General features: G+C 46.8%; 1 protein-coding gene across 4 annotated transcripts in view; it reads right to left on the bottom strand.

Annotated features, from left to right (window-relative positions):
* The window catches only part of stk33 (serine/threonine kinase 33), a 261,638-nt gene that overhangs the window by 166,747 nt on the left and 73,312 nt on the right, over positions 1-21,579 (bottom strand). For 3 of the 4 annotated variants that reach the window (XM_048545736.2, XM_048545733.2, XM_048545732.2), the window contains exon 2: positions 1,584-1,773. The gene's annotated coding sequence lies outside the window, so the exon portion shown is untranslated. Of the gene's footprint in view, positions 1-1,583; positions 1,774-3,133; positions 3,224-21,579 lie in introns of all 4 variants that reach the window. The other variant, XM_048545735.2, reaches the window with a different exon arrangement.

Genomic DNA, 21,579 nt, shown 5'->3' with positions numbered 1-21,579 from the left:
TTACTAGTTAATCTACAACTGTGCTCGCATTGATACTGGCTAAATCTAGTACTTGTACTCCAAGTCTACAAGCTAAAGCAATTAGAAAGCCAAATGCCCTAAGTTATAAATTACACCCTTCAAATAGCAATGTGAACAAAAAAAATTGGCTGAGTGATAGGAAACAGAATAATAATCAATGGATATTTTCGGGGCTGAGGCAAGATTTGTAGTGGAGCTCCCCTGTGATAAATATTGGGAACCTTGCTTTTCCTGATTTATATATTAATAGTGTACAGGGGAAAATTTCAAAGTTTGTAGATGACTCTAAAACTGGAAGAATTGTAACTGTTAAGACAGCAGTGTGGAACTCCAAAAGGATAGTGACAAGTTAAGAGTAGATGGATAGGTGGCAGATGAGGTTCACTGCAGAGAAATGTAAGCTGATGCTCTTTGGTCGGAAAAACATTGGAAGAAAATATAAAATGGGGGTACAATTCTAAAATGTGTGAAGGGGCAGAAAGACATGGATACATATGTGCACATATCATTGAAGGTGGCAGGACAGGTGGAGACAGCAATCAATAAAGCAAGCAGTATTCCCAGATTTATTATTAAGGATATTGAGTTAAAGAGCAAGGAGTTGATCTTAAACTGGTGCAAGACACTTGTTAGATTCCAGCACGAATACCGCATACTGTCATGGGTGCCACATTGCAGGAAAGATGAGACACCAGATGTGATTTACAGGAATGGTTCGAGGGTTGAGAATCTTCAGTAATGAGGACAGATTGAAGAAGTTAGACTGCCTGTCTTGGAGAGAAGAAGGCTGAGATAAGATTGCATAGAGGTTTTCAAAATCATCAGTGAGTTGAGCAGAGTAGATAGGGAGATGCTGTTCCTGCTTATAAAAGGTAGAAGAACAGGAGGGCATAGATTTAAAGTGATGTACAAACAAAGCAAGGATGATGTGCAAAATACTTTTTCACACAGCGAGTAGTTAGGACATGGAATGCATTGCTTGGAAATATGATGGAAGCAGGTTCAATTGAGGCTTTCAACAGGACATCGGATGATCATTTGGATAAAAATGATATAGGGAAAGGCAGGAGATTGGTGCTTCGTAACAGAACCAGTGTAGGCTAGGCAGGCCAAATGGCCTCCTTCTACACAATAACCATTCTGTGATATCAATATTCCATGAGGTCCACAATAATCAAGTAAATTATTTAGTGGTAGGTTTGATATTCATGTTTATTTTCAATAACAATCAAGAAGCTAATCAAATCTATTTGATGATCTGATAAAGTATTCAGTTAAGGTACACAGTAATTCTTTCAATGTATTTACATTAAATAGGTAAAGAACATCAAGTATACATCTTTCATCAAATGCTCACGATGGCATAAATGTTAGTGAACTAATGCATTATGCAGTCATAGAAGAGCTTGATTTGAAAGAAACAACAATCTGAAAGTCTAATTTTCCATGATGAAGGTTGAAAGATAAGTGTTGCTTGACTTTTTCAAATAATGGATGTTTTTTACATGCAACTGAACAAGCTGAAAGAACATTAGTTTAACATCTCATCAGTATGACCATACCTCTTTCAATGAAGCAGTTCCTTAGTAGTAGACTGAGCTATCAGTTTAGGCTGTGCGTCAAATCGAACAGTGGAGATTGTGCTTCAGATTAAAGATTTGCCACTGAGGCGAGTGTGTCTTTTAAGGTGATTCAGCGCCTCATCTGGGATGACTCAGGTGGTGTTGGCTGATATGTAGATACCTGCCAGTACTTTTTTGAAAAAGAAGAAGAAAGTTTAGTTACCTTGCATTGGATCTAGGAACAACTTAGCGACTGCACATTGTTCATAGAATGTATTACTAGATTAATTGGTGATGCAAAGGCAAAGACAGTGAGTAATCATAATAACAACACCTAAAAATTAGGTTCAAAAGATATAGGAAATATGTAATTAGTTTATATTTGATATTTAAATCATTAAATTCAAAAGGTGGACAGAAGTCAATCACACATTAAGACAATGTGACAGAGTTTGCAGTATGTCATAACTTTAGATTTACATAATTAAACAGGTTCATAACGCAGCAACATATATTCTTCATAGTTTACAACAGCCAACTTCTTCCCAGTGATAACCAGTTAACATGACAGGGATGCTACATCATTGTATTATAGTATATACTCTACACATTATAGAATGTAGGAAGAATGTAGAGAAGCAGTATAACTCAAACAGCACAATTTTAAACAGTATGCAGGATCAGTGAAAACTCAAGATTTACATATACAATTCTTTGAGTATTAATAAACCCTGTGTAAGTTGGTAAAGCGATTAAAAAGTATGCAAGATGGGGGGATTTCCAAGTGGTGCATAAAAACAAAAATGTTATGCTGGCACACTATAAAGATTTCAACTGAAATATCATGGCCAATTTTAAAGATGACACTTTAGGAGAATGTCAATTTCATGAAGAGGAAGCAGAGTAGAATTACTGAAATTTACAAGACATGTAGAATTTCAGTTAGGTTGAAGACAGAGGCTGGGATGGCTCTCCTCAGATCATAGAAGTTTAAGGGGAGACTTAAGACTATTTAAAATTTAGAAGGGTTTTGCTGAAGGGAATTAGGAGAAATATTTCCACTGCTAGAAGGATAACACAGTTAAGATAAACGATAAAAAGAATCGCTGCATTTAAATGAGCAGACATTTTAAAATTCCAAACTAGTATATTGTTATGACCTGAAACTTACTTTAAAAAAAGTTTTAGTAGTAGATTTAAATGTAATTTTTCAAAAACTATGGGTTACGGAGGAGGGGAAACTGGTTATTTATTTTCAGGTCTGTGCAGAAAGTGCAAGAGTGAGATTGTCTGAATAGCTCTCTCAAAGAGCTAACATCAGCAGAGGGGCAGTGGTTTAAATGTTGTTCATCTGGCTGTCTGATTCTTTAAAATATAATAAATAATACATAAAGATATAATTAAAAACAAGAAACACTCGTGAGCTTAAAACTGCACTTCAAATAAAAACATATGCAGATATATAGTGCTAAAGCTTCAATCACATATTTCAGAATTTGAACACTCAGATTGCCTCTTTATTCTATAAACAGAAACAATATTTGCCTCACCTCCCTTCCTGTCAAATGATAGAGTCTCAATGTCAGTGCTTGCATCATAAAGACTGTCTTTGTCATTCTAGTCATGTGAGGTCGCCATCACTAGCACAAGACATACAGCATGTGAGTTTAATATAAAGTTGTCACTTGCAAAGTAACTGCAAGTCGTTGTTCGTGGTGGTTCATCTCAACCACTACTGAAGGTGTCAATAAACTAGCCTATAAACTGACAGGTTATACATAAGTAAAAATTGAGAAAATTGAGACCGAGCTCATTAATTTTTGAAATACTCTTCTTGAAAAGGCAGGGAAGCACAGTCATTGAATCTTATTAAAGCAACAGTATAAAGTCTTAAAAAGGAAGGTGACGAAAGTCATCATGAAATGTTGAATAACCAGATCAGCCATGACCTTCTAAGGGAAGGAACAAGCTCAAGGGGCTGATTAGAGACAGTAAGGATTGCAGATGTTGTAAGCTAGAGTCAATAAGTGTGGAGCTGCAAAAGCACAGCAGGTCAGACAGCATCCAATGAGTAGGGAAGTCAATGTTTTGGGCCAAAATGTTGACTTCCCTGCTGTTCGCTTGCTGTCTGACCTGCTGTGCTTTTCCAGCTCCACATTTATTGACTTAAGGGGCTGATTCCTTATTACTGTTCCTAATTTGTATATTCATACATACATCGATTCATTCATATATATATTGTGTATTTTCGTCCTTGGATCTTCCACAGATACTGAGCGGTATTCTCATATACTATGCTATACACTCATTTTGCCTATTTTATCTGTGTCAATTAAAACCATATGTCAATTCAATGACATTCCAGAACTCTCAAGCAAAATGTTTTATTACAGTAGTCGATTTATCACTTCAAATTTAAACTTCTGTAGTTCAATGACAACAATTAATTGGCAGAAAAATAAAGCTAAACCCAAAGTGCAGTTTTATAACAAGTTTTACCATGTTACAAAACCCCCAAGTGTTCAAAATATTTCATCAGTGACTAAATCACGAGTCTTACAAAATTTGTGAATTCAAATCATAACTATGACAATGCTTTTCCATGTAGCTTTGAGTCCTAAAAAGGCTAAAACAGTGATATGAAGCTCAAGACAACTCAAGTCAACTCAGAAAAGTCTTCTGACCTGAAGATTCTTGTTAAATCTGAGTTCTCTTTCACATCCATCTTTCCTATTCTACTCCTGAAGAGAAGTTCTGACTATACATTTTTTTAAACAAATGGAGTGGGATAAAACAAAAAGCCTGAAAGATGAACAACCTAAACCTTTAATCAACAACCAATGCTTTAAATCATCTCATATGGTTAAATTAGGCAGTAGCATTACTTAATCGCTTATCCTTGATTTATTTCAGACAGCCTGAAACCTATTATTTCTACAGTAATTTAGAATGGTAACGTCAAGTAAAGACCGTAGTATTAAAAAAAAGTTCAAAATCAATTTACATTGAATCACTTGTGGACACATTGTGGGACTAAATTCATCAATGTAGCTTGAATAGGAAAGATTTCCATCAGAAATAAATTAACCAGTAGGTGAACAGCGCAAAACTGGGTACTAACAGCAAAGCAAAATATTACAAACGCTGAAAATCAAAATAGAAACAAAGTGCAGCATGCATTCAGCAGGTCAGGCAGTATCTGTGCAGATGGAAATCAAGTTAATTCAGGTCGATGATCTTCTGTCAAACAGCTGAAATGCAGCTGAGAAAGGACACAAGTTCTTGAATGGAAACGCTGCACTGACTGCAGTGAGATGGAGCATATTCTGAGGTTGTTAATTCAAGTTGTTAGAACAGAGCATAATGAACATCTACACCTAAAACAAGGTTGCTTGTTCCTTCAGAGATAGTAAGAACTGCCGATACTGGAGTCAGAGATAATAAGAACTGTTCCTTATAGTGACCAACATTCCGTAAATTTTGAAATTAGATCATGTATAATATATCTCTGCAATTTATCAGTTAATAGATGAAAATTTTAAACTGCACCTGCAATAAGAATCATAACACTTTGTAAAATAGCCCTTAAAGTTGTAACATGTTAGTTTCACTTACGAAACAAATATCAACCACACAGTGTTCTGAATTTTGGACCCAAGCTCCATGGCCCAATTCCCCAAATTAATTTCACCATGGCAGATTTATATCTAAACTCTATTTGCCCTGGTTTTGTAACCTTTTGCCCAATGAAAACTTTCCTTTTTTAACTGGTCAATCCTCAATTGCTTTGGTAGAGTTCCAGATTTCTTACAGCCCTTTGTGGAAAAAAAAAGCTTCCTAACTCTAATTTTCAGCTAGGATCCTTATTCAGCACTGTACCAAAGGGGTAAATGAAAATCTGCAACCAGAATCTTTGATTAACTTACATACCTCATTCATATCAGCCATTAATCTTCTGGATTTTCTAACTACCCTGTTCTGAAAATGTTACCACACAGTCCCCTACAGCAAGTGAGACTTGAACCCATACCTTCCAGCTCAGAAGTAGAGGCATTACCACAGCAATAAAAGAATCCCCTTAAACATTAGCCCAGGGCTCTGGATTACTGGTCTAGTAATATTAATACTACCCTACTGCCTCCACCTCTTAGTATCGTATAATAAAAGAGAACAGCAGTCTGATACTTGCAATCTGTCCTCACAAGTAAACTCTTTAAATCATGGTATCATATGGAATGAATTTATGCTATAACCTTCCCAAAACCTTTCTTCCATATCCTTCCTGACATTCACTGCCCAAAACTGAACACAATGCTCTAAATAGGGTCTCAGCAGAATGTTATTTAACTGTAGCATAGCCTCCACCACTTTGCATTCCAATCCATAAAGAAAAAGGCCTACATTCAAGAAGTCTTAATTTTTTGAGCAGTTTCCCCTGTTCTGTAAAATAGCTCCATACAAGTATCGCTATAAGAAAACTGAACAGCTGGTGTAATAGTACAACTTGTTGGCCTCACTGTCACCAAGAGAGCCTGTGGCAGTTCTGCTGGTAAAGATTTTGCCCTGCAGGTCTTCATCGCATAGAGTCATAGATTTGTAGAGCACAGAAACAGACTCTTTGGTCCAACAAGTCCATGCCAACCAAACATTCTAAATTAATCTAGTCCCACTTGCCAGCATTTGGCCCATGTCCCTCCAAACCCTTCCTATTCATATATCCATCCGGATGCTTATATACTGTATCAACCTACTCCACTTCCTTTGGAAGCTTGTACCATACACGCACCACCCTCTGCATGACAACATTGCCCCGTTAGGTCCCTTTTATATCATTGCCCTCTCACCTTAAACCCATGTCCTGAGAAAAGACCTTGGCTATTCACTCTAGCCATGCCCCTCATGATTTTATAAATCTCTGCAACCTCAGCCTCCAATGCTCCAGGGAAAATATCCCCAGCCTATTCAGCCTCACCTTATAGCTCAAACCATCCAAACACAGAAACATCCTTGTAAATATTTTCTGAACCCTTTAAAGTTTCACAACATCCTTCCTATGGCAGTGAGACCGGAGTTGAATGCAATGTTCCAAAAGTGGCGTAACCAGTATCCTGTACAGCCGCAGCATGACCTCCCAACTCCTATACTCAATGCACTGACCAACAAAGGCACGTATACCAAATGCCTTCTTCACTACCCTGTCTACCTGTGACTCCACCTTCATGGAACTAAGAATCTGCACTCCAAGGTTTCTTTGTTTGGCAACACTCCATTAAGTGGATAAGTCCTGCTCTGATTTGCATTACCAAAATGCAACACCTCACATTTACCTATATTAAACTCCACCTGCCACTCCTTAGCCCATTTGATCAAGATGATTGGGATATCCTTCTTCACTGTCTACTAAACCAGCAATTTTGGTGTTACCAAACTTACTAACCATACCTCCTATGCTCACATCTAAACCATTTATATAAAAGACAAAAAGCAGAGGGCTCAGCATTGATCCTTGTGGCACAGCACTGGTCAGAGGACTCTCGTCCACCACCACTGTCTGTCTTTTACCTTCAAGTTAAATTTGATTCCAAATGGTTAGTTCTCCCTGGACTGAATGTTATCTAAACTTAGTAACCAGCCTACCATGTGGAAACTTGTCAAATACCTTGCTCAAGTCTACACAGACAACATCCACTACCCTGCCTTCATCAATCTTCTTCAACACTTGTTCAATAAAAAGTGATCAAATTAGTGAGACATGATTTCCCACGTACAAAGCCATGTTGACTGTACCTAATCAGTCCTTGCCTTTCCAAATGCATTTAAATCCTGCCCCTCAGAATCCTCTCCAACAACTTACCCACCACTGATGTCAGGTTCACCAGGCTATAGTTCCCGAGCTTTTCCTTACCACCTTTCTTAAATAATGGCACCACATTAACCATTCTCCAGTCTTCCGGCAACTCACCCATGGCTATCAATGATACAAACATCTCAGCAAGGGGCCTAGCAATCACTTCCCTAGCTTTCAACAAAGTTCTAGGAGATACCTGATCAGGTCCCTACTTCATGTAGCACCTCATCCTCTGTAATATGGACTCTTTTCAAGATATCACTATTTACTTCTCCAAGTTCTCTAGCTTCCATATCCTTATTCACAGTAAATGCTGATGTAAAATATTTGTTTAGTATCTCATTCACCTCCTGCATTCTCACACATAGATGGCCTTGCTGATATAATATGGGATACACTGTCTGAGATTGTGATGGAGGTGGATTCCATCTTAGGTTCAAAGAGTACTGGATAAATATTTGAAAATGAAGTTAGAGGGATATGGAGATAGCTGGAGAATGGGACTAGATGGGGAGCTTTTTCAGGAGCTGATACAAACATGATAGGCCTAGGCAGAGGATGGTAACAATTTTCTGAAGGCAGCTAAATTGGAGCAGAGCACTCCAGAAGCATTTGATATCAATGTCAAGCAATTTCGTGAAGGTCTACACAGCTTTCGATCAGACGCAAAACAACTCCAACTTCAGGGATAAAGCTTCAATAGGCACTTAATGTTATGTGTACATTCCCTCAGAAATGTAACTCTGAGCCACTGTCGATATTTTTATCGAGTCATATGAGAAAATGAGCCTTTTGTGAAACAGCCAGAAAACTAAAGTTCTTTTCCAACCAGCTTCTTCAGCAAAACAACTGACCCCTGTCAATTAAGGTTAACTGCGAGATCGTGAAAAATTTCAAGCGTACACCATACCTTGGAAACCTCCTACCAATGAAAGCAGACAGACAACAAAATTGGCCATAATTTCCAGTGTGCCAATTCAACATTCCACTGACTGTCAAAGAGAATGGGTACTTGAGGTCAAAGATCTGAACAGAGGACTAAAACGTCATGTTTTACCATGATTCTCATACTCAAATGCTTTGGAGGCTTGGATGACCTTACAATAGTCTCTACAAAGCATCAAGGAGAAATTGCTAGGAGTGTTTTCACAAAATCTTCCAAAACTAATGGCAACAAAGGTGGCCTAACAGCAGTGTCCTGTCTCAAGCCAAGTTGCCCACCATCAAGACACTAATCACTCAAAATCAGGTCTGCAGTGACATATGTTCACATGCTTGACAGTGAAGTCCCAAACAACTGCTTTGCTCAAAATGGTCACTCTCAGGAGGATAGCATAAATGCTTTAAGGGTGTCCTCAGAGAGAAAATATCCCCACTGACGAATAGGAGACCCATCTGTGTGACTGACCAAAATGGAGAAGGTTCATTTGGGAAGGTACTGAATACATTGAGAAACTTCGAAGACAGAATGCATAAGGAAAAAAAAATCTACCCAACCCTCCAAACACCACCTGCCATCATGCGAATCTGGAAATTGCACATTGACACCTTCGCCATTACAGAACCAAGTTATCATTAATGCCAAGGGACTACTTTAGAATAAAGAATTAATTTTTGTACCCAGCAGTATCTTTTGATATTTCTGTTCTAGATCCTCTAAATTTCTGTTCTTCGCAATTTTCAGATTCCTAGTTAGAAAATGCACTGATCCACCTGGGGCCCATGTGAATAACTTCATATTCCTGCATGTCAAATGTCATCTGGTGCAGTTTTGCTCACTTAAGTTTTAGCCTCAATAGGGATCCCTGGGAGGCACTTCTAAGCAAAATTTTGTAATTTCAGCACATACCAAATACTTCTAATTTTCAGCCAACTCCCATAACATATGAATCATAATGGAATAGAATTCATTTGTACGTAAACTAGCATAGTCTACTCACTTGTTCAGGACAGTAATGCTATCATCGTGGGGGCAACAAATTATTAACAATTCAAGGACGTCATTGAATTGCTCAATTAAATTACAGCTTAGTAATTCACTTCTAGTCACCTATTCCAGGTAGTATTACCCTCCTGCAGCTTTGACTGTAATGTATCATTAACTGCAACCACATCCTGTCATGCCTTCAAATGTTGCCATACTATTATCTCTACCAATAAAAGCTGAAATAGATTAGCCATAAATCATATTCAGACACCATAACATGATAGATGGTATAGTAAACCAGCCTCTCCTTCAGTTAAATGATTTAGTTTATTCACACATTACCTGGAATTTGGAGAGATATTCGATACTCTAAAACATATGACAACTTTAAAGGAAAGTAATTTAATCACAATGCTAAAGTTTAACTAAAACAGCTATGGGTACCAAAAAAAACAGCCTGGTACCTCAACAAGGTTTTATAACAGATCTGAACTTTTCCCAGCTCACTTCTGCAAACATGGGAATACAACACAGAAACATAAGAATAGGAGTATATCATACAGCCCTTCAATTCTGTTCCGCCAAAATGATTAACAATTAAACAGGAATGGCATTAAATCTAGAGTTACAATCGTAAATACTAGAAGATGTGAAGTAAAAAAAAAAGCTGAAGAATTCACTGCAGAGTTCTTACAATGATCTACCGTTGAAGTTCAGGTAGTTACATTGATTTTACTTCGGATTTTTGGAATTGATTGTTCAGGTATCAACTTCAATTATTAATTGATTTACAGCTCTAAGGTGCAGCCCAATTAAACACACTTAATTCAATCCAGAATTCAGCAAAATGTTAAAATGGTGGAAACATTACCCCACCACTTTGTTCCTGGCTGCTTAATGTTTGCAGACGCCAGTATCGAGCCTCCAAACGTGAATATGTGTAATTAGAGTTTTACCTGAAGCCTCACAGCAAATACAGAGATTGGAACATTATTGGAGAATGCTGGAGGGATTTAATTGGTACTGTTTGATGTGATGAACATAAAAGAGCAATGATAAGAATACAGCTGCAGCAGTTATCTTTCATTGCATTGTGGGCTATAACTTTACTATAAATATTATTTATTTTGAAATTCAGTAACTTTGTTCCAAAATGTTTGAAGAACTCAGTGCCTTTATTACCTGAGGAGATTTTTTTATTCACTCAAGATTTGTACATTACTGGCTAGACAAAGACTATTGCCTGTCCCTAATTGCCAGAGTGACTTGCTAGGCCCATTTCAGAGGGGCCAGTTAGCAGTCAATCACATTCCTATGGGTCTGGAGTCACAGGTAGGCCATGGAAGGACAACAGATTTTGTTTCCTCAAGAACATTCGTGAACCAGATGGATAGTTACATCAATTCATAATAGCTACACGGTTGCCATTAAACTAGATAACAAGGTGTAGAGCCGGATGAGCACAGCAGGCCAAGCAGCATCAGAGGAGCAGGAAAGCTGACGTTTTGGGTCTGGACCCTTCTTCAGATTCTCCAGCATTAGCAGTTCCTACTACCTCTGCTGTTAAAATAGCTTTTTAATTACAATATTTTTGACTGAATTCAAATTTTATCTTTGAAACTATGTTCCCTAAGCATTAGCCTGGGCCTCTGGATCATTAGTCCAGTAACACTACCACTACAACAGATGCAGAAGGCATCTCCCCCAAACTGAACACCACAACAACACTACACTGTCCTGGCCACCAAACTGAGAAAGTATCTGGGCAAAACAATTTTTTAGTTGAGTAATTTTAATTCAAACGAACAGCTCCATCACTGACATGATTGATGTGCCAAATTTGACCAAAAAAAGGCAGCCTGACATCTGCAATAGATTTTGCTACAATCTCTGTGGAGATCAATCATTGAAAAAATAAAATATCCAATCTTTAGCTGAAGAATGTTTCAACAAGATTTCACATTTTAAAACCTTTACTGTCACAACCTACTAAAAAATTAAATAAACTTTTAGCTGCAGAAAATGAAATTCCACATGTATATTTGTCACTCGTTTTACTCTCTGCAGAATCACAGTCTGTTGAGCTAACAGATTACAGTCACTCGGCATTCCACCCCCCCCCAACCCTGTTTACAATGGGTTTCCAGATCCTTTTTAAAGTAGTTTCTGAGTGACCATCTCCAGCCATTCTCCTCAGTTTCCAGAGTTTCTTGAATTCACCACCAGCACTAAAGCCCTTTCTGAAGATTCAGCATCTCCCAGCCAAACATCCTTAACTGGATGCAGGAGACACATTTGTTCAACCAGAGCACCTTATCTCCTCCATCCAGTTATGGTAATATGTCTAATGCAAGGTCCATCATCACCAAGTAACTAATTGCTCAGGGCAGGTTAATCTTGAGAACAGTTGAGGTCATAACTAATTCTCTCTGTCAAGATAAAATACTGGAACTTCAATCAAAAGCCTGCCTTTCATATCAGAATGGACTGTGGGGGGGTGGTGGTGGAAAGAGGGGTGGGGGAAGGGGGAGAGCACAGAGGAGAGAGACGGGGCAAGAACAAAGAAGAGGGGTAAGGACGAGGAAAGGGGAAGGAGGAGGGGGCAAGGAAGTGGGAGAGGAGGAGAGCTAGGGGGAAGGAGGAGGAGAGAGGGGTTAAGGAGAAGGTGGTGGTGGTGGGGGAAGGAGGCGGAGACAGGGGGAAGAAGGAGGAAGAGGAGATGGGGAAGGAGGAGGGGGAAAAAATTTGGAGGAGAGAGGGTGGATACAGCTTTAGGAACAGCAGGGCACAATTTACGGTGCTCTACCCCCATAAGTCATAACAGTCTTAACTGAAAAAGAAGAGTTAGCAAATAGATGGGTTTAGGAACCAAATTCCTAAGTTTAGCAGTTATGCAGCTGAAATCATAACCACCAGTAAGGTAGCAATGAAGATCAGAAATAATCAAAATAAGCACATATATCTTGGGGGTCTATGATAGGAGGCAGTAGCAGATATATCAAGGGAACAAGACAATGGAGTTCAAAAATAGAGGTGAGAATTTTAAAACTGAGGTACTGCTTAATCAGAAACCAATACAGCTAGCATGCACAGGGCTTGGTTTGGTTTAAGGAAATTGGCTCCTGGGTTTTCAAGTGTCTCAGGTTTGCAGAAGGCAAAACATGGGATACTAGCCAGGAGGGTATTAGTGTAGTCGACCAAGGGTTAATGAAAGGTGCAGGTGAGGAGTTTAGCAGAAGGTGAACTGAGGCAGACACAGCGTGATGGAATCTGTGGTTTCAAAGCATGTAAACTGAAAGTGGAAATTGAAAAAGGGAAACAAATCCCACAGAGGGACTAAATCAAAATAGTAATTGCCAAAAGATCCTAACCGAAGACATTAGGAATGAGATTTCACTTTTTATAACTTTTACTTTAATAGTACTCAGAACATTAACGTGGATTAAATTATACTCCAAATAGGAAAGTGAATTACAGTTCAAATAGTCAACCCAACAAATACACTTCAAGCACGATCACAAGCATTTCCCCTCGCAGGTATGGTGTCACACAGGCAGTTCCACATCATTCTGTTCTTTATTCATACAAGGTACATCAGGAGACCTAATCAAGAACAGTTTTCACTCTTGAGTTTCAAAGGTACGATTATCATCGGCAAGTTACCCACTCTCCCTCAGGTCGCAACAGTTCCATTCAACATTTTCTCCAAGCCTTGTGACATTGGTGGTTCATGCAGTAGGAAGAAAAACTAGAGTGAACATTAGCTCTGTTGGCATTGCTTTCCAGAGTTTCTTTACAATGAACTACCCAGCCAAAACATACTTGTTTCAGTTTGACCACTTCTGGTGAAACTGTCAGCTCTTGACCATTTCCAAGCTACTGAAACAGTTCTATAAATTTTAGAACTTTTTAGCCTAGTTGCAGAGTGCCTCCAAGATTCCTGAATTCTGTTTCCATGTCTCCACTGTACTTGCCAACTGTGATCTACACCTATACACCTGCATTCCGCATGCAGATGGCCTCAAGGCCCTCCGCTTCTTCCTGTCCCGCAGGCTCGACCAGTCCCCCTCCACCGACACCCTCATCTGCCTAGCCGAACTCGTCCTCACCCTCAACAACTTTTCTTTCGACTCCTCCCACTTCCTACAGACTAAGGGGGTGGCCATGGGCACCCGCATGGGCCCCAGCTATGCCTGCCTCTTTGTAGGTTACGTGGAACAGTCCCTCTTCCGCACCTACACAGGCCCCAAACCCCACCTCTTCCTCCGTTACATTGATGACTGTATCGGCGCTGCCTCTTGCTCCCCAGAGGAGCTCGAACAGTTCATCCACTTCACCAACACCTTCCACCCCAATCTTCAGTTCACCTGGGCCATCTCCAGCACATCCCTCACCTTCCTGGATCTCTCAGTCTCCATTTCAGGCAACCAGCTTGTAACTGATGTCCTTTTCAAGGCCAGCGACTCCCACAGCTACCTAGAATACACCTCCTCCCACCCACCCTCCTGCAAAAATTCCATCCCCTATTCCCAATTCCTCCGCCTCCGCCGCATCTGATCCCACGATAAGACATTCTACTCCCGCACATCCCAGATGTCCAAGTTCTTCAAGGACCGCAACTTTCCCCCCACAGTGATCGAGAACGCCCTTGACAGCATCTCCCGCAACACATCCCTCACACCCCGCCCCCGCCACAACCGCCCCAAGAGGATCCCCCTCGTTCTCACACACCACCCCACCAACCTCCGGATACAACGCATCATCCTCTGACACTTCCGCCATCTATAATCCGACCCCACCACCCAAGACATTTTTCCATCCCCTCCCCTGTCTGCTTTCCGGAGAGACCACTCTCTCCGTGACTCCCTTGTTCGCTCCACACTGCCCTCCAACCCCACCACACCCGGCACCTTCCCCTACAACCGCAGGAAATGCTACACTTGCCCCCACACCTCCTCCCTCACTCCTATCCCAGGCCCCAAGATGACATTCCACATTAAGCAGAGGTTCACCTGCACATCTGCCAATGTGGTATTGCAATCCACTGTACCCAGTGTGGCTTCCTCTACATTGGGGAAACCAAGCGGAGGCTTGGGGACCGCTTTGCAGAACACCTCTGCTCGGTTCGCAACAAACAACTGCACCTCCCAGTCGCAAACCATTTCCACTCCCTCTCCCATTCTTTAGATGACATGTCCATCATGGGCCTCCTGTAGTGCCACAATGATGCCACCCGAAGGTTGAAGGAACAGCAACTCATATTCCGCCTGGGAACCCTGCAGCCTAATGGTATCAATGTGGACTTCACCAGTTTCAAAATCTCCCCTTCCCCCACCACATCCCTAAACCAGCCCAGTTCGTCCCCTCCCCCCACTGCACCACACAACCAGCCCAGCTCTTCCCCTCCACCCACTGCATCCCCAAACCAGTCCAACCTGTCTCCGCCTCCCTAACCGGTTCTTCCTCTCACCCATCTCTTCCTCCCACCCCAAGCCGCACCCCCAGCTACCTACTAACCTCATCCCACCTCCTTGACCTGTCCGTCTTCCCTGGACTGACCTATCCCCTCCCTACCTCCCCACCTACACTCTCTCCACCTATCTTCTTAACTCTCCATCTTCGGTCCGCCTCCCCCTCTCTCCCTATTTATTCCAGTTCCCTCCCCCCATCCCCCTCATTGAGATTCTAAACTAAATCTTCTGGAGAAACTGGAATTGGTCAATACTAGGTAAAAGGACACAAGATCAGCCAAGTTCAGGTGATGATTGCAGTCGTTCAGTATAAGCAGTCTGAAGATAGTTTCTGAACTCAGAATCTGGGAATACAGCAGTTTCTGTTGCTTGAAGATAACTTTAGTGGATCAGGATAATCAAAATCATTTCAAGCAGGGTTAAAGAGGTTCTGCAGACACTTGCCATTTGGTGAACAGTACCCACGGAACTCACATAGGTTTTATGTAAAGCTGTCAGCTGGGGACTAGACAATGCCTGGCAAAAGCTGGAATTTTTCACGAGAAAGACATTTTTGAAGGACTTTGGGAACATGATTTTTAATATAAATGCTAAGCAGAATACAAAGTTAATTTGAAATCTGTCTCAGTTATATCTGTTGTGTAATGTGCAAATTGTAATTGAGAATTGACAGCAATTAGCCTGTTAATTTAGTTTTAAGCTGATGATGATGTTGTTTTAATTGTTAAAAGTACAGAAGTTGGGAGATCATGTTCTGACTGTACAGGACATTGATTTAGGCCACTTTTCGAATCTTGCGTGCAATTCTGGTCTCCCTGCTATAGGGAGGATATTGTGCAACTTGAAAGGGTTCCAAAAAGATGGATGTTGCCAGGGTTGAAGAGTTTGAACTAAAGGGAGAGGCTGAATAGCCTGGGGCTATTGTCCCTGGAGCAACAGAGGGTGAGAGGTGACCTTACAGACATTCATAAAATCATGAGGGGAACGGATAGGGTGAATAGACTAGTCTTTTGCTTAGGGTGGAGGAGTCCAAAACCAGAGTGAGAGGGGAAAAGATTTAAAACTTTGATCTTCCCTTCTCTTTCTCACAGTCACTCCGCCTCATCTAATGCTACTCCCTTCATTTTGTCCTTCCCACATTTCCAAGACCCACACATTCCCCCAACCAATCTGCACTCGTGTCCACATTCTCACTTACTCCATTGCATACAGCCTCACAATTTCTCTTTACCACCTCCATATACTCCAATATTTCTCCTTAACTGCTCCATATACCCTTACATTACCCTTTACGCCGTCCAAATAACCCCATATTTCTCCATCTCTCCCCCGTGCGCCCTCGTCCACCTTCCCTCCCTCCCTCCCTGTGCACAACCCAGCATTTCCCTTTCTCTCCTTCCCTGTGTGCCCCCATATTTCCCTTTCGCACTCTCATATGCCACCACATTTCCCATCTATAAACTCTCTTCCCCCCATATCCATCCCCTCCCACCTCCAAACATTCCGTGCCCACTTCTGTACACCCCCTACCCTCCAGCCCCCCGATACACCCTAGTCCCTCCCCTGCCGCCTTGTCCATATACACCGTGCCCACTCTTCTATTCATCGACCCCCTTCTCCCTTCCATGCACATCCTCCCCCTTTCCGTGCACCGCCACCCCCCATCCTCCCAACTTCCTTGCAGCCCCTCCCCGTCATACTCCCCCCCGCCACCTTCCATGCACACCCTCCCCCCTCACCTCCCCCAACTTCCACACATCCCCTCTCTCCTCACACTGAGCCTTCCATTCACCACTCCCAGGCAGCCCCTCCACCCTTTGCCTCCTGCCCTCCACTCCCAGGCACTTCTCCACCCTCAACTTTCCACTTCCACAAATCCTCTACCCTCTTCCCCACTCCCAATCTCCCCTCCATGCACCCCCTCTGCCTCTTCTCTCCATGCACATTCTCCCCAATCCATGTGCCCTCTCCCTCCTCCACCTTCCAACTCCATGCACCCCCTTCACCTCCCACTTCTATGCACCCCCTTCACCAACCCCCTCCCCATTTCATGTCCCCTCAACTCCCTCCCTCTTCCATGCGCCCCTTCCCCCAACCACAAAGCCCCTTCTATGCACCCCCTCATACTTCCACGAGCTCCCTCCATGCAATCCCTTCCCCCACCAACTCCTTCAACTCCACTCATCTCCAAACACCCCAACTCTACCACCCCCAACCCCGGAATAACACTCTGCCCATCTGCTCCACATTCTCTCTCCCACTCTGCACACCTCCCCACCTTCCATGCACCCCATTCCCCTCTCACTTCACTCACCTCCTTCTCCCTCCCACTCTAGGCACCCCATTTGCCCCACTCCACGCAACACCTTCCCCTTCCCACTACACACCTGCTTTCCCCAACCTCAAGAACTCCCTTCCCCGCCACTCAACACATCCACATTGACCCCCATTTCCCTCACCACAACATGCAGACCCTCCCCCCGACTAACCCATAAATCAACACACCCCCTTATCCCCTTCCTCCATTATCCTGTTAACATGTGGACCCCGTTCCCCTTCCACTCCACACACCCTCTTCTCCCTCCCACTCCATGCAACGCCTTTCCCTTCCCACTCCATGCATCTTCTACACCACACAATGCACAACCACTTTACACCCCGACTGCGCACACCCCCTTCCCACCCACTCCGGCACCTTGTTCCCCACACACTCCATGCACCCCCTTGCTGCCTCATTTCCCCCGCCACTCTACACATCCCATTCCCACGCCTTCGTTGCCACATTCACCCCGCCACTCTATTCATCCCATTCCCACCCACTTGCCATGCAACATTTCCATCAACCCACACCCAACCCTGCGCACCCTTACCCCGTCCTCCCCAATACCCTGCACACCCCTCCCCACATCCTCCCCCCAGTCCTGCGCACCCCTCCCCACGTCCTCCCCACAACCCTGCGCAACCCCCGTCATCCCCACACCCTGTACACCCATCCCCCGTCTTACCTCCCCCCTGCACACCCCTCCCCCATCTTACTCCATTCTGCGCACTACCTACACCAACGCCAACCCCTCTGCACACATTCTTCATCCACTTCACCACTCTGAGCACCCCATCCGCCACTCACCTCCCATTCCGAGTACCCCCTTCCCCCTCCTCCAAGCACCCATACCATTTCTCCCAGCCACTCCAACCCTCCAAGCACCCCTTCCCCCTCAACCGACACACCCCCTCCCCCACATTCCCCTCACCTCACCCTCCCCCTTCCCTGACATCCCCGTCACCCCGCCCTCCTCCTTCCCCAACATCCCCCGTCCTCCCAACCAGCCAGAGCACCCAGCTCCCCGCAACCCCTCCCCGGTTTCCCCAACTACCCCCCCAATCACCACCCAAATGCTTCCCCCGTATCCCCCAACTCCTCCCCCAACTCATCTCCCGTTTCCCTCAACTCCTCCCCACAACTCCCCCCCAATCACCCCCCATTAACCCCCAACCCCAATCCCCCACTTTCCCCCAACACCTGCCCCCATTTCCTCCCGATCCCAACTCCTTCCCCCGTTTCCCCCCCAATCCGCCATTTCCCCCAAGTCCTCCCCGCTTCCACCCCGATCCCCCAACTCCTCCCCCCATTCCCCCCCAATCACCCCCCGTTAACCCCCAACTCCTCTCTCCCCGATCCACCCCGTTTCCCCCCAACTCCCTCAAGTTCCCCCTCAACTCCCCGCCGATCACACCCCCGTTTCCCCCCAACTCCCCCGAACACCCCCCAGTTTCCCAACTCCTTCCCCCATTTCCCCCGACGCCACCCGATCACCCACCTTTCACCCAACTCCTCCCCCCGATCCCCCCAACTCCTTACACCGCCGACTCCCCACCCGATCTCCACGACTCATTCCCCCCGAATCCTTCGCCCCCGATCCCCCCCGACTCCTTCGCGCCCGATCCCCCCGACTCCTTCGCCCCCAATCCCCACCGACTCCTTCGTCCCCGATGTCCCCCCCCGACTCCTTGGCCTCGGATCCTCAGGGGTCCTTCCACCCCGATCCCCCCCACTGGACTCCTTCACCACCAATCCCCCCAACTCCTTCTCCCCCGCCTCCATCCCCCGGACTCCTTCCCCGCCGATCCCCCCCGACTCGTTCCCCACCGATCTCCCGGACTCCTTCCCCACGACCCCTTCCACACTGATCCCCCCGACTCCTTCCCCTCGACTCCTTCCCCACCGATCCCCCCGACCCCTTCCACACCGATCCACCCGACTCCTTCCCCACCGATCCCCCCGACTCCTTCCCCACCGATCCCCCCGACTCCTTCCCCACCGATCCCCCCCGACTCCTTCCCCACCGATCCGCCCGACTCCTTCCCCCCAACTCCTTCCCCACCGATCGCCCCGACTCCTTCCCCACCGATCCGCCCGACTCCTTCCCCCCAACTCCTTCCCCACCGATCCCCCCAACTCCTTCCCAACGACACCTTCCCCACCGAGCCCCCCAACTTCTTCCCCACGGATCGCGCCGACTCCTTCCCCCCGACTCCTTCACCACCGATCCCCCCGACTCCTTCCCCACCGATCCCCCCGACTCCTACCCAACAACTCCTTCCCCACCGATCCCCCCGACTTCTTCCCCAGGGATCGCGCCGACTCAATCCCCCCGACTCCTTCCCCCCGACTCCGTCCCCACCGCTCCCCCCGACTCCTTCACCACCGATCCCCCCGACTCCTTCACCACCGATCCCCCCGACTCCTTCACCCCCGACTCCTTCCCCACCGGTCCCCCCGACTCCTTCCCCCCAAATCCACCCGAATCCTTCCCCCCGACTCCTTCCCCACCGATCCCCCCGACTCCTTCCCCACCGATCCCAGCGACTCCTTCCCCACCGACTCCTTCCCCACCGATCCCCCCGACTCCTTCCCCACCGATCCCCCCGACTCCTTCCCCACCGACTCCTTCCCCACCGATCCCCCCGACTCCTTCCCCACCGATCCCCCCGACTCCTTCCCCACCGACTCCTTCCCCACCGATCCCCCCGACTCCTTCCCCACCGACTCCTTCCCCACCGATCCCCCCGACTCCTTCCCCACCGATCCCCCCGACTCCTTACCCACCGACTCCTTCCCCACCGATCCCCCCGACTCCTTCCCCACCGATCCCCCCGACTCCTTCCCCACCGACTCCTTCCCCACCGATCCCCCCGACTCCTTCCCCACCGACTCCTTCCCCAACGAGCCCCCCGACTCCTTCCCCACCGACTCCTTCCCCACCGATCCCCCCGACTCCTTCCCCACCGACTCCTTCCCCACCGACTCCTTCCCCACCGATCCCCCCCGACTCCTTCCCCACCGACTCCTTCCCCACCGATCCCCCCGACTCCTTCCCCACCGATCCCCCCGACTCCTTCCCCACCGATCCCCCCGACTCCTTCCCCACCGATCCCCCCGCCTCCTTCCCCACCGACTCCTTCCCCACCGATCCCCCCGCCTCCTTCCCCACCGACTCCTTCCCCACCGATCCCCCCGACTCCTTCCCCACCGACTCCTTCCCCACCGATCCCCCCGACTCCTTCCCCACCGACTCCTTCCCCACCGATCCCCCCGACTCCTTCCCCACCGACTCCTTCCCCACCGAACCCGACTCCTTCCCTACCGACTCCTTCCCCACCGAACCCGACTCCTTCCCCACCGATCCCGCCGACTCCTTCCCCACCGACTCCTTCCCCACCGATCCCCCCGACACCTTCCCCACCGACTCCTTCCCCACAGATCCCACCGACTCCTTCCCCACCGACTCCTTCCCCACCGGTGCCCCCGACTCCTTCGCCACCGGTGCCCCCGACTCCTTCCCCACCGACTCCTTCCCCACCGATCCCCCCGACTCCTTCCCCACCGACGCCTCCGACTCCTTCCCCACCGACTCCTTCCCCACCGACGCCTCCGACTCCTTCCCCACCGACGCCTCCGACTCCTTCCCCACCGACTCCTTCCCCACCGACGCCTCCGACTCCTTCCCCACCGACTCCTTCCCCACCGATCCCCCCGACTCCTTCCCCACCGACTCCTTCCCCACCGATCCCCCCGACTCCTTCCCCACCGACTCCTTCCCCACCGATCCCCCCGACTCCTTCCCCACCGACTCCTTCCCCACCGATCCCCCCGACTCCTTCCCCACCGACTCCTTCCCCACCGATCCCCCCGACTCCTTCCCCACCGACTCCTTCCCCACCGATCCCCCCGACTCCTTCCCCACCGATCCCCCCGACTCCTTCCCCACCGATCCCCCCGACTCCTTCCCCACCGACTCCTTCCCCACCGACGCCTCCGACTCCTTCCCCACCGACTCCTTCCCCACCGACGCCTCCGACTCCTTCCCCACCGACGCCTCCGACTCCTTCCCCACCGACTCCTTCCCCACCGACGCCTCCGACTCCTTCCCCACCGACTCCTTCCCCACCGATCCCCCCGACTCCTTCCCCACCGACTCCTTCCCCACCGATCCCCCCGACTCCTTCCCCACCGACTCCTTCCCCACCGATCCCCCCGACTCCTTCCCCACCGACTCCTTCCCCACCGATCCCCCCGACTCCTTCCCCACCGACTCCTTCCCCACCGATCCCCCCGACTCCTTCCCCACCGACTCCTTCCCCACCGATCCCCCCGACTCCTTCCCCACCGATCCCCCCGACTCCTTCCCCACCGATCCCCCCGACTCCTTCCCCACCGACTCCTTCCCCACCGATCCCCCCGACTCCTTC

This window comes from Stegostoma tigrinum, chromosome 17 (genome assembly GCF_030684315.1).
Source record: "Stegostoma tigrinum isolate sSteTig4 chromosome 17, sSteTig4.hap1, whole genome shotgun sequence".
NCBI classification, from domain to species: domain Eukaryota; kingdom Metazoa; phylum Chordata; class Chondrichthyes; order Orectolobiformes; family Stegostomatidae; genus Stegostoma; species Stegostoma tigrinum.
This window is presented reverse-complemented; position numbering and strand designations above follow the sequence as displayed.